General features: G+C 40.2%; 1 protein-coding gene across 2 annotated transcripts in view; it reads left to right on the plus strand.

Annotated features, from left to right (window-relative positions):
* Positions 1-12,078, plus strand: part of MYL10 (myosin light chain 10) — a 90,199-nt gene that overhangs the window by 36,138 nt on the left and 41,983 nt on the right. For both annotated transcript variants that reach the window (XM_064523406.1, XM_026107141.2), the window contains exon 2: positions 5,433-5,612. The gene's annotated coding sequence lies outside the window, so the exon portion shown is untranslated. The remainder of the gene's footprint in view (positions 1-5,432; positions 5,613-12,078) is intronic.

A 12,078-nucleotide genomic window follows, 5' to 3' on the forward strand; every position in this document is an offset into this window, starting at 1 on the left:
GTATTTTCTGTTTTCTTACCTACGTGTCAACTGTTAAACATCAGCTTTACTAATAAATATTTCTATTTTATATGTATATTTCTATGCCTTTGTCCCAATTGTATTTTCAAGGCTAAGAGCTTCAGTATGACATTCTTGGTGCATGTTTAACTGAAAAATAGTGGAGAAAAAATAAGATATGCTGATGTGGAGATTATTATACATAAATCATTGAAAAATGCTCTTTTTAGAGAAGGGAATCACAAAAGGAGTCATTGACCTGAATAAAAGAAGCTCAGCCATACTCCAGAGGATTTGCCATTTCTGATACATGTTAGTGCTTGCTAACAATTGTAACTTATTAATCCTGTTCTCTTCTTTTTCTCTCTACTTGCACATTTGCTTTTTACTGTAAACAAGAATTATATTTATTTTCTAAGAATGCAAATTGATCTTGTGGTCACTGATCACTGCTAAAAGCTACTTGATAGAAAAATTCTCTCAAAAGACTCATGAGCAACATAGGTAGAAAAGGCTGCTTCACTAGATCATTCAATTTTAATATTTTAGAGAGAAAAGGCAGTGTTTGCATCCTAAAGAAAAGCCAAGGATATTCTGGCCTGACTTGCATGTCATAACCCTTTTCATGGTCTGTTTGGAAATAGAAGCTCCCTACCTAGTGCAAATTAATGTAGCTCTGCTAGTACAAACAAAATTCATTTAACTGCGCTGATTGAGTCCAGGATGTAGACCAGTGATGGTCAGCATTTTTCCTACTTTTTGGGAAACCGGGATGTCTGTTTTGCTATTTAAATAGGAGCTGAACTCTCTGGAAACTCTGCTTCTCATGCAGAGAAACCAGAACCAGAGTTTAGATAGCACAGCTAGATTACTGAAGGACTGTGATAGCTCATTTTTCTTTATATCTAATATTTTGCTGTATAGAGGTTTTCCAAAAGAGCTGTCAGGCCTCTGCTTCCATCGTTGGCATCGCAAAACTGCCATCTAATTTGTTGCTTGCTAACCATGTTCACATCCATGTACTGATACGTGTACATGCCTGTCTGCATTAACAGAGGTGGTTGGTTTCGTCCTCATGTCTCTGTTTTCCAAATGAGAAAAGGATAGTTCAGTGTTTTAGCAGCACCCAGAATGACATTCTGCAATGGAAGATGCAAGAAACCTAAAAATATTCCAGGGTTATGTAGTTCATCTAGGTGCATATCCAGTTCTAATTCGTGATTACCAGATGTCTCTCTGAAGCACGAGTTTTCTCTCTCACAATACTTTTCCAGCTACCTGTAAAATTGCTTAACTTCACTTTCAATTGACCTATAGTCTCAGCACCATGTCTTATTTTATTTAAGAAATGTTGACTTTTATATAAAAATCCATTTTCTTCCCTCATCAGTGTACTCGGAATTTGTCTGAGGATGTGTTTTGTGTGTCTTCCCTATGGTATGTTGTAAACTTATTGGCAGGAGCAGCAGAGTACTTAGCTGATCATTAGTCCCGCAGGTTCTCCTTCAGCTGAAGCCAGGTGGTCTGTGATGTGCCTGTTGTCTGTATTCGAGCATTAAATCTTACTGAGATCCTGCAGGTGCTGTGCATAGGTTAGCTCTTGTCAAGTTTGGAGGGGTTTGGTTTTGTTTTTTCCTTTTATGTTGGTAGGCTAAAACACTTGTTTTCCTTTTATGTTGGTAGGCTAAAACACTTGTTTGCTTATGTGGTGGGTGTGTTTTTTTGTTTTGTGTCCTCCCTCCCTCCCCAACCCTGTAGTGTATCTTGTCTTTGAAAAATAGTCTTGTGGAAAAGAGAGATGAAATAAGCCAGCATGCAAGGAGAAATAACTGAGAAATATGTGGTATAACTGTGCCATGCATTTTGGTAAATTCTTAATGTGAACACAAGCGTATCTGACTTCATAGATAAATTCCTATACTCTTAGCATTTATTGAATCAGCAATGTACCCATCCAGTATGTAATACTAGCAGTTGACCAACCTCTCCTGTAATGTACAGTTTCTTTTTCTTTTTGTAGTAATGACTGAATAATACTATTATTCTTTAGCACCTTTCCACTAATGTCACCTTAGTATCTGGCTACCAGTTACTTACATGTACATATAGATCAGTTCAGATCCTAATTTAGAAGAAGAATTAGTTTTGAGTAAAGCAACAGTTTATATTGATAGAGTTAGGAAAGAGCTTCTTTTCCAAAGGGAAACTATTGGACAGATTAAAGAAACAATTGTCAGTGTCGCCCCTCCTATGCACTTGAGCAATTTTGGAAAGAGGGTTCTAATTATTGGCCTCAGCCAAAGAGAGGAATACGCAGGTCTGTACTTCATCGTCCTTCCGTACCTCTCAGGTACTTTTCTGGCCCTCTGAGAAAATCTCTCGTTGCCTTCTTCAATGCTACAAGGTCACAGCATTCTCTGTCACATTTGCAGATTAACCCTTCCTTCTTTTTCTTCGTCCTTTCATCTTTTTCTGAGTATATTTCACAACTATTCATTTTTTGCTACCTGTATTGGTAAATTTTGAAAGTATCAAAAATGGGGCATCAGTAATTTGACACCTTCCTTTGACAGCTGCCTTATTTCAGTCATCTGAGAGAACTCGCATTATTTTGCAATAATTGAGACCATAGGGAGGAACAGTCACTAGATGAAGGGAGTGGAAACCAGTTCTCCAATAGCTGCAGAGGGCTGTGGCGAAGAGATCATCTGACTCCAGCTACACAAGGATCTTGCACAATTCCTACCAGTTTATCTCAGACTAGGAACAGAAAAGTAAGACATTAAGAAACAGCAGTATACAGAAGGCAATAGAGCAGACCACTGACCTTTCCAGTGTGGTCTCCTGCTGTGCCTCTTAAAATGTTGTTTTATTACAACGAACGTGTGTTTTTTCCTATTTGGAAAAAAAAATTCTTGGGAGTTGTCAAAGAATTTGGGATCTGATTCACCTATTGAGTGAGGCCTATTGAGGTCAACAGAAAATACTTCTCATAATGTGTATATTGGCCTCTGTTTTAGAAATGGCTGCAATGGAAAACTGAAGTCAGGCAGATGTTAAATGTCTGATATCAGACCAAGGGCTCCATTCTACAACATGCTGAGTAAAGCTGGCTGAAAGCAAAATGTCTGTTTTATGAAAAATAAAACAGAGGGGAGACTGCTCCATACCCCAGAGGTCAGGGCTTTTGCAATGACTATAGGAAGACTATGTCAAATCCTAGCTCTGCTTTATTTGGAGCAGGCTCAATCTTTCCTGTATCACGTGATATAAATCCCCATTGCTGAGGAATGCTGTAACCACTAGGTGACTGGCTATTCCGGGATTCTTTCCCAATCAAGTTTTGACCATCAGTTTCATGTTGGGCTGAAAGATTCTTCCTAGTGAGTGTTTTGTTCAAAGCAATGTGTTTCCCACAAAAAAATTCCAGTTCTGAGAGATCAGCGTTTTCTGTCCTGTTGGAAAATTCCTGACTAGCACTGATGAGGTCAATTGACTACTTGCATCCTTCCAACGTTTATGTCTTTTTATTTCAAATAAGTTAGAGAGCTGCTCTTCTGGACAGGAAATTGCAAAAAGCCAAGGCTGCATTTAAACAGTGTATACAATTGTGACTTGCACTGAGTATAATTTTGAAATAATCTTTATTTGGAAGATGTTGTCTCAGCTACCTATTGAACACATCGAGCCTCCCACATGCCTAATCTTCCTGCTCTGCACTAAACACAAAGTTAATCTCTTAAATACCAGAGCCAATACCATAAGAAACAGGCCTGGAAAAAGAAACTTTAGTAATATAACCCATAAGTCTATCTCAAAGTGACTTTTGCTATCAGATAAAGACTAACTGGACATGTGGTTGGGGGTGGGGAGAGAGAGAGAATGGGGTCAGAGAGGTCTAAAAAATTCTTGCATGAGTTTCTCCCTAGCCAAAAGACAAAGAATTCTAAATGAAGAGTTATACTGGCATTGGAAATGTGACAACTACAGACAACATGTATGTGGAGCAGCTGTCCCAGTGGGTAGGTTACTCTTCACATTCCTACCTCTGCTACTGGCCTCCTGAGAGGGTCTCAGACAAATAGCTTTCCTCTTTGTGCTCTGATTTCCCTAGCTGTGAAGTGGTGTCAGTGACATTTGCTGGCTTTGTAAAAGCACTTTGAGATCTGTGGGCAAAAGCGTTGTCTTAGGGTTGTCTTGAATTCAGTAAGGGAATGCACAGTGCAACTGAAGTTTGAAGACATCCTTCTCTTCCCATGTCTCTTACTATTAAACCTTTTGGTCTTTCATATCAGAGAGGGATTTTTTTTTTCCATGGGGAAGTAATGGGTTATTACAAATGAATGAACTTAGAAGCGGCCAGCTCTCTTGACCCTCCAAGCCGAGTATCCAACTTTCCTGTAGTTTAATTATAGGATTCAGATTACACATGCTGAAGAGCTGTGGGTGATTTGGCAGCAATTTACAGGGGGCAGATGACACCAATTCTCTGGGTGTCTCTTGCAATATGTGGTGGGCCAAACGCAAAGCTGGGCGAGAAGGCAATTCAGCGATGCTAGCCTCAGAGTTAGCTGCATGACACAGCTGGAATTCAGATCACTCAGCAGCCCTGCACCAGAATTGTCCTATTACTGGTCACACAATATATCTTGGCATGAGGGATGCCTTAAGCTACCTCTCAACTCCATGTAAGTCAACAGCCCCAGGCTGGTCAGCCATGGGGTAGCTCATACTTACGTTGCTCTCCCCTTCAGGTATCACTGCCTGTGCTTATTTACATGGCCCAAACACTTAAACATCTCAGCTTGCAGTGAATATTCCCAGAAGGTTCTAGCATACATTGACAGGGCAGATGCACAAAAAAGTGTTTTGCTCACAGCTGTACAACAGGTCTGTGGCAAAGATACTGCACATTAAATAGAAATGACCTAACATTAAAAAAAAAAAAAAGCAACTTTGCATTTTCCTATATATAAATCGCCTGCATTTAGGTCACGGTAACAAAATCTTTTAATGTCTTTAAGCAATTACCATCTATTGCTGTGGGCCTCAGAAGCAAACTACATGCAAAGCAGTGGTATTTAGTGACTTTGTTCTGCCATTTGCTTCCTGAAAAGATTTTTTTCATGACCAAGAAGGAGACTGGGACAACTGACTGTTCAAGAAACTTTGTTATAGATTGAGATCCCATACTCCAGTCCCACAGCTTATTGTCCACATGGAAATCCAGCTGAGAAATGCAGCATTGCTTTATCAGCAAAGTTACAAATATTTACTGAGAAACAGAAGTTGAATGGGAAGGACTGTCTAATCCAAGCTATGTATGCTTATAACTACTCTGAGCATGAAAACAACTGTTTTTTCTCAATTTTCTTGCTATACGGGTGGTCTCCAGTGTTATCCATAAATAACCTTTTTTTGACTTTGTGCAGGATAAAGAGGTTAATAACCATACCAACTTCACCAACCCGTGGAGAGAACAGCTGAAGAGAGCATGTGAAATTGCTATGATGAATAGCAGAAGAGGGGAAGGCTTCTTGCAGTGAGAGAAATCTGAGCAGCGCTTCAGGCCGGGAGACAAACTGGGAGAAACCTTTTCCGGATGTGGCCAGGTAGGTTGCTTGGATCACATTAGGAGTGTGTGGTATTATGGAAGAGAAAACCAACAGGTGCTCTAGGTAAGAGAAACCCAAATTAAAATGAATGATGTAAAATTTGTAATTGGAATCTTACCAAACTTACGAAAGGCAAGTTGAAATGCTATCCCAAAGAAAGAGTTTGAACTTGGAATCAAAGAGAAGCAATTCTAAAATAGTCTGTAGCTTTATATGGGCACAGCAGTGAGATTACCCTGAAAAGTCAATTGCCTTTGCTGCAGTAGTTCCTCTCTAGGTCCATCCTGCTATCCAGTATACCAACTGATATTATAGTCTGGTATGCTTGGCTCTGTCCAGTATGTGAGCACTGCATGCTGGCACCATTTCCAGGTTCAATCTACCCAAAAACTCATGAAAAGAAGAACAGCTCTAAAGAGTTCAGTCTTCTGACTGCCACACAGAAGACTAGTGTCTCAAATCTAATACATAGTAGTCTTTCCTAAGTTCCTAGTGGCTCTGAATCTTCCTTTTAGTGGTAGTGTGAGGACAGCTCCAGAGTCAAAGGAGCTAGGATACTGTGAAACTGTCTCAAAGGGGAAGAGAAACTTCCTCCTCTTTAGAGTTGTTGAAAGAGAAAATAGTAGGAACATCTCTATTGAGGCAGTATCAACTGCTGCTTGTTCGGGCTTCAGCTCTCAGTGATAGGTAGAAGTGGTGGTGGCAGGGTGCTTCTTGGGAGCTTGAGAAGCACTGACCTGGAAGCCTCTATTCCACAGGCAAGATCAAGCTTTTGTCTCCCAGAGACACTGATTGAATCCATGAGAACTGTTTGTATGTGTATGATATATGCAAACCACATATATGGCATCCAAGCCTCCTCACTGCTTTTACTGGCTGCTAAAGAATACAGAGAGCTCAGACCAAAGAGATGTAAGCTGATTGAGCCCTTTAGCTCCAGATGCCTTTGGACTATCGGCAGGAGCACTTGCTGGGCTCTAATCAGTTACTCTGCCAGTCAACACACTTCTCTTGTGAAGGCCTCCAGCTGGTTTGACTTTATTTGACACCAGCAGCAGTCCAAATGCTAAAGATCAGGACATTAGATCAATATTAACCGAATTTCAGGCCAACAATTCAGCAGTAAAATGCTGCCATGTGTCGAGATGTTTTTTCTTGATCTATAGTTGTCACTGGTGTGAATTTATACTGCTGGCCCTTCTCAGTTTCCCCAATGACAGCTGTAAACCTCCTCTATCAACAAGCTGGCTTAGACTATGACATGATTGGCTTTGCCCATCTCTCTGCACACTCAACAATCTCCTCCTTCTTTTCAAAGTGTTTTGGCAGCTCACATGCATCATGGCAGGACACTGAATCTGTTGTTGGCTTAGTGACGAACAGATGTCAGGAAAAAATTAGCAACAGGAGAGAAAGTCTGAAAAAAGTATTTCCCCCATGAGGACCTTCCACCTAACAGAAGCATTAGTAAAATGCCAAGGAGTCTTTCTTCAGGTGGTTAAATGGCAATAGAGTTTGATGCTTCTGTTTAGGCCGTTATTGAACTGAGCTTTCCTAGGGCAATGAACAGGAGAAGTTACTCTTCCATCAGAGTGGGGGTAGAGCTTGTACAGCTGAGAGTGCTATCAACCTTAGTCTAGCGTAAAGGTACGTCGCACGCACAGTACTGCCTCTGAGGAGGACCTAGAACTCCTGGGGAAATATGTTATCAGAATAAATGTCTGTAAACGAGTTATAAAAAATAATTATACATTTCAGAAGATAGTTGTTTTTTTTAGTAGTTTTTGAATTCTCAAGTGCCTAAATCACTTTTGAAAATAAAATATTAAGTCCTTAGTCAGAACCTTTTGAAAGTGTTATATTTTTGTCCTTGTGCTCCTCTTCAAGCACTTAAGTGATTTTTAAAGGCACTGATCACCCTTGGATTGCTTTGAAGTTACTGACAGTTGTGAGTAGTCAGCAGCTCTGGAGAAGTTGAGAAGTTTGGTGCCTTAGTTAATTTGCCTGCATTTTTAAAATAGTGGCCTCTGCTCTTATTGACTTTGGAGACAGGTGAAGTTGATAAAGTGAATGAGTATAAAACATTTCAGTGGAGCAGAGGATTAAAAAGCAGGGAAGATGATGAGAAGAGAGATTGTGGCAGAGATTAAAAGGCAGGATTTCATTGGGATGTTTTCCTTATGTCAAGACCTCCTTTTTATTGCCTTTTTCCTTTATATGGAGTTGCACTGAAAAGCTGCATCCTGACTCTCCCACATCCCTGTATTTTATCATAGTCAGTGATGTACCTCCTTGTAAAAAGTAGGTTAAAGATTTTTGTGGTTAAATGTCACCTGGCTTGGTGGAACCAGAAGGCTCATATATAGGGCTGGTAGGAATGAGTCACCTTACAAATTGCAGACTCTGCTGCTCCCCCTCGTCTGGACCTGTTGTCATCCTAAACCTAGCAATGTCCTGTCACTAAAGTCATTTAAAACCTGGAATGGAGAATTCCTAGTATAGATTACTGCGCTTGTATCCTGCAACCAGCAGTTCTGAGCTGGGATTGTGTTCCCTGGCTGCAATTCCTTATTCTCAGACTCCTCTGAGGCTTTATAGAATGTTTCACATTTAATTGTGGAGGTCTGAACAGTTCTGCTGCTTGGATCTTCTAAGTTAAACAGGGTCAGACCTGGTTAGTTCTTGGATGGGAGACCTCCAAGGAAAACACAGGTGCTAGCCTGCAGGAAGCGGTGATGGTGATTCAATACGTGGCTCAGTTCCCTCAGAGTTAAGAGAACTAGTAGGTCCCTCCAGCGCCAGAGAGTCCAGTACTGGCAGAGATGACACCTTGCAAAGGTCAGGACAGGATGGAAAACTGATGTCCGTTTATTTTGTTTGCAAGGGCACAAAGAAAAGTTCCGGCCCTAGAAGAGAGGCACCTCTGCTGTGCTTAAAAATCAACAAAACTCTGCTTCTTTAATATCAGGAAATGACCTCCTGGAAAGATCACACCTATGGTATTCTAGGAGGCCCTGAAACACCATTCCTTAGTATACAAAAGACCAACTCTATTATAGCCTTGCAGACAGTGGAAAATCGGTCCTGTTCTCTGTGTGAAGAATGTGCCTCCTCTACACGCTAGAGACACACTGACCCGTATTGATAATCAAGCTGGTATGTTATGCACAGAGTGGTTTTACAGCTGAAACACATCCAAAGCAGTTAAAGTTATAACAGCACTTCCATCTGTGTTCCTTTCTTCTTGAACAATAATAGCACGAGCTAAAACATTCCCCGTAGTATTACGAGTCATAGGTAGCCCACAACTTCCAAACCCTCTCTCTGACATGTCCAAGGTGACTCTTTTCTCTGTGCGATGCCACGAATTGGCCTATGGTTTCTATTGGCACCATGTGAAAGCGTCTTTAGGGCAGAGCAAGGAATGTTGTTTCTCTGGAGAAAACTTGCATCAGGTGTCCCAGTTTCTCTAGGCACCCTCTGTCCACGTGACCAATCCATTGAGTGCTATAACCAGGAAAATGCAAGAGGCTACGGAATGGCCGGGACAGTTGCTAACTACCTTCCTCACCCTGCTTTCGTAAACGTTTTCTGCTATGTGTAAAGAGCGGTAGAGCTACTGGAAGAGTCTTCATCCCAGACAAAATTAAAACAGTTACTCCGTATGTGTGCACAATTGTGTCCAAGCACCTCTTACAAGAGGTCAGATTAAGCAGGAAAAACCTTTGTAGACTTGGGACAGTCAGTGACTTGTCTCAGATTTTTGCACAGTAGGTTGGCTTAGAATGTAGTTCTTATTCTTGTTTCTTTTAAGTTAAAATGTTTGTAGCTTATTTCTAGGTCAAACTTGCTTAGAGCTTTTCTTTAGTTTCTGTAGTAGTGAATGAGAGCTCTTTTTATAACACGTCTCTATCTCTTTGGACCTATCCATATATCTTACTGCTCAAAATTTCAGCTCTCTCAGTAAATAAGAAATGATACTGTGGTTCATTCTATTATAAAACTGGACAATGATCATACTGACATTAGATTTAGTCATGCAAAACAATATATTTCTCAAATTAGTGTGAATGACTATGCATTGTTATAGTAAAGTGCCTTGAGATGAAATCTATAGGAAAGATTCTGCTTCACATGAAGAGAGAACTTTTTCGGAAGAATTACTGTTGTTATCTCTCGCTTGCATTGTTAGTCTATTGATTATGAATTTATTTTAGGAAGCATCTTTGTCTGGGACAGTGCTGAATATGTGCTTAGTTATAAAGTATTGAGTCACTATTTATCACCCATTTATTGATGACTGTAGTTGGAACAGAGTAAATCAGTGCTAAGCATTTTTCAAAAGTGAAGTCAAGTGGTTGCAAAGCATGTTCTTAATGTTAAGTGCCTGCTTAAATGTCCCAAAATAAGGACAGGTTGTTTCATCTTTAAGCATTTACCATTAAATCACATGGGTGAAAATTCAGAATTTGTTTCACTGATTCAGTCAATTCAGTAAAAATTAGCTATGTCCTGATCAGTCACAAGTACTGCTTTTCATTCAGATGTGCTCTTGGGTGCTCCATCTCACCCGCGGCTTATTTTTCATTAGTGCTGAAGTTCTCTACATAGATTCTGCCAATTGCAGCCTGAATTGCCACTTACTTTTTGAGGGGAGAAGGGGGGAGCAAGTACAATTTCTAGATTTTTGTGGGTTTTGGCATCTTCATGACAGCTTTACTGAGCTCACACATATTATGCTCTTCCTGGCGTTTCCTCCTTTTGAAGTCATTAAAACCAATTTCATATTTATAAATAAAATGTCCTAATGCATCTAATATTTGATGAGGTCTGGCTGCTGCCTGCTTTTCTTTTTAATGTTTACACCAGGTGCCTCTTGCTATCAAGGAACCAAGCAATGAATAAATTTAACAGATTTTTCTTTTAATTAGCCCCCAAAGAGCTGGCAATGAAAAACACTATCAGAAACATTTTACAGCTTTAGAAAATATAACACTTCTTCACAAAGCCACTACACAGAATTACAGAACAGCAATAAAATCATCACTTACATGCAAAAATAGATTGTTTACATAGGGTTACTGTATGAACTGTGCATTTATTAGTATTAACTTCTAATCACACAAACACTTCCACACGTGCATCTGAGTAGAATTATTGAAATCAGTGAGACAACTATGCTGCCTAACATTAGGTTACATGCATTAAAGTTTGCAGGATTAGGGCTCTATTTGTGTATATCCCTAAGCACTTCGCCTTCTCTCAGGAGAGGTGAGGAAAATTTATATTCCAGGTTGGTGTAATTACTGTAGCACACACAATATTGGCACACTGGATTGTCTGAATGTCTGCTACATTTCAAAGTACTTTAAGATACAGGCTGAAGGCTGACAGTTTCTTATTCTGACTTATATTCTGCCCCCTTTGCTTTTGATTCTGCATTCAGAGCTGCCACAGGAGAGTCAGTGCTGCAATAAATATGCATTTATGTAGCACCTTTTTTTTTTTTGAAGTTTTCTAAACACTTTACAGACAGCAACACACAGCCCTTTATATTCACAGTTCTCAAAACACTTTAGAAATCTGTGTGAGCATTTCTACCCCTCTTTTATTGAGGGAGAAATGGGTGTGTTTCAGGTGAAGTGACTGATCCAGGAACCATTACTTTCAAATAAGATAAATCGGAATTTTCCAATGAAAATTTTCTCAAAAAAACCTCTCAAGTGGCTCTGTGGGAAAATATAAAGTTTTTATTTCCATGCTGCAGTTAGCTGATACAGGCAGGATTACACAAGGTTAAAAACCCTCTTGTGTGACAACAGTCAACCTAGAAAACTCCTATGAACCAGATTTGCAGAATTATGGCTATCCTAGCCAATCTGTGGCTGGGATATTGTGAAGAAAACCCAGGCATCCTGACGCCAGTGTTGTCTGTTGGAGGTAGTAGACCATAGGTGGTTAGATTCTGCACTGAATCTCTCACAGGACGTTTTTACATGGGGTCTTAAGGGAGACTGAAATTTCAGGCAGGAGTCTCTTAGTTATGGGTGGTTTATCTGGATAACAGATGAATTGTCCCCAGGATGTACAGATAATGTAGCTGACTACATGTGTCCTTGCAGCACTGTATTTGAAATAAGCCCAAAATGCAGAGCAATGGGCAGTGGAGAGCAAATACATCCAAGTAGATCTGCAGAAAGCAGCCTGGTCTAAGGCGGCCAGAGTTAGTATACCCTTTTGGACCACAGCTGATCCACTACTACCAGGTGTCTGTGCCACAGTTCCACCACATCCCATAGGACCTGGAATATTTTACTGAGAAATCATGTTCCCTGGGTAATGGGGTGTTCAGTGCACAGGGTCATCCCAATGTATTGATTCAACTCCTCAAAAAGCTAGTTGTGGAAGAAAAAGTATTCTCTTCTCTCCTTCTCAGCTTTGCAGAAGATCCTTAAAGAGCACT

This window comes from Dromaius novaehollandiae, chromosome 19 (genome assembly GCF_036370855.1).
Source record: "Dromaius novaehollandiae isolate bDroNov1 chromosome 19, bDroNov1.hap1, whole genome shotgun sequence".
Lineage (NCBI taxonomy): Eukaryota > Metazoa > Chordata > Aves > Casuariiformes > Dromaiidae > Dromaius > Dromaius novaehollandiae.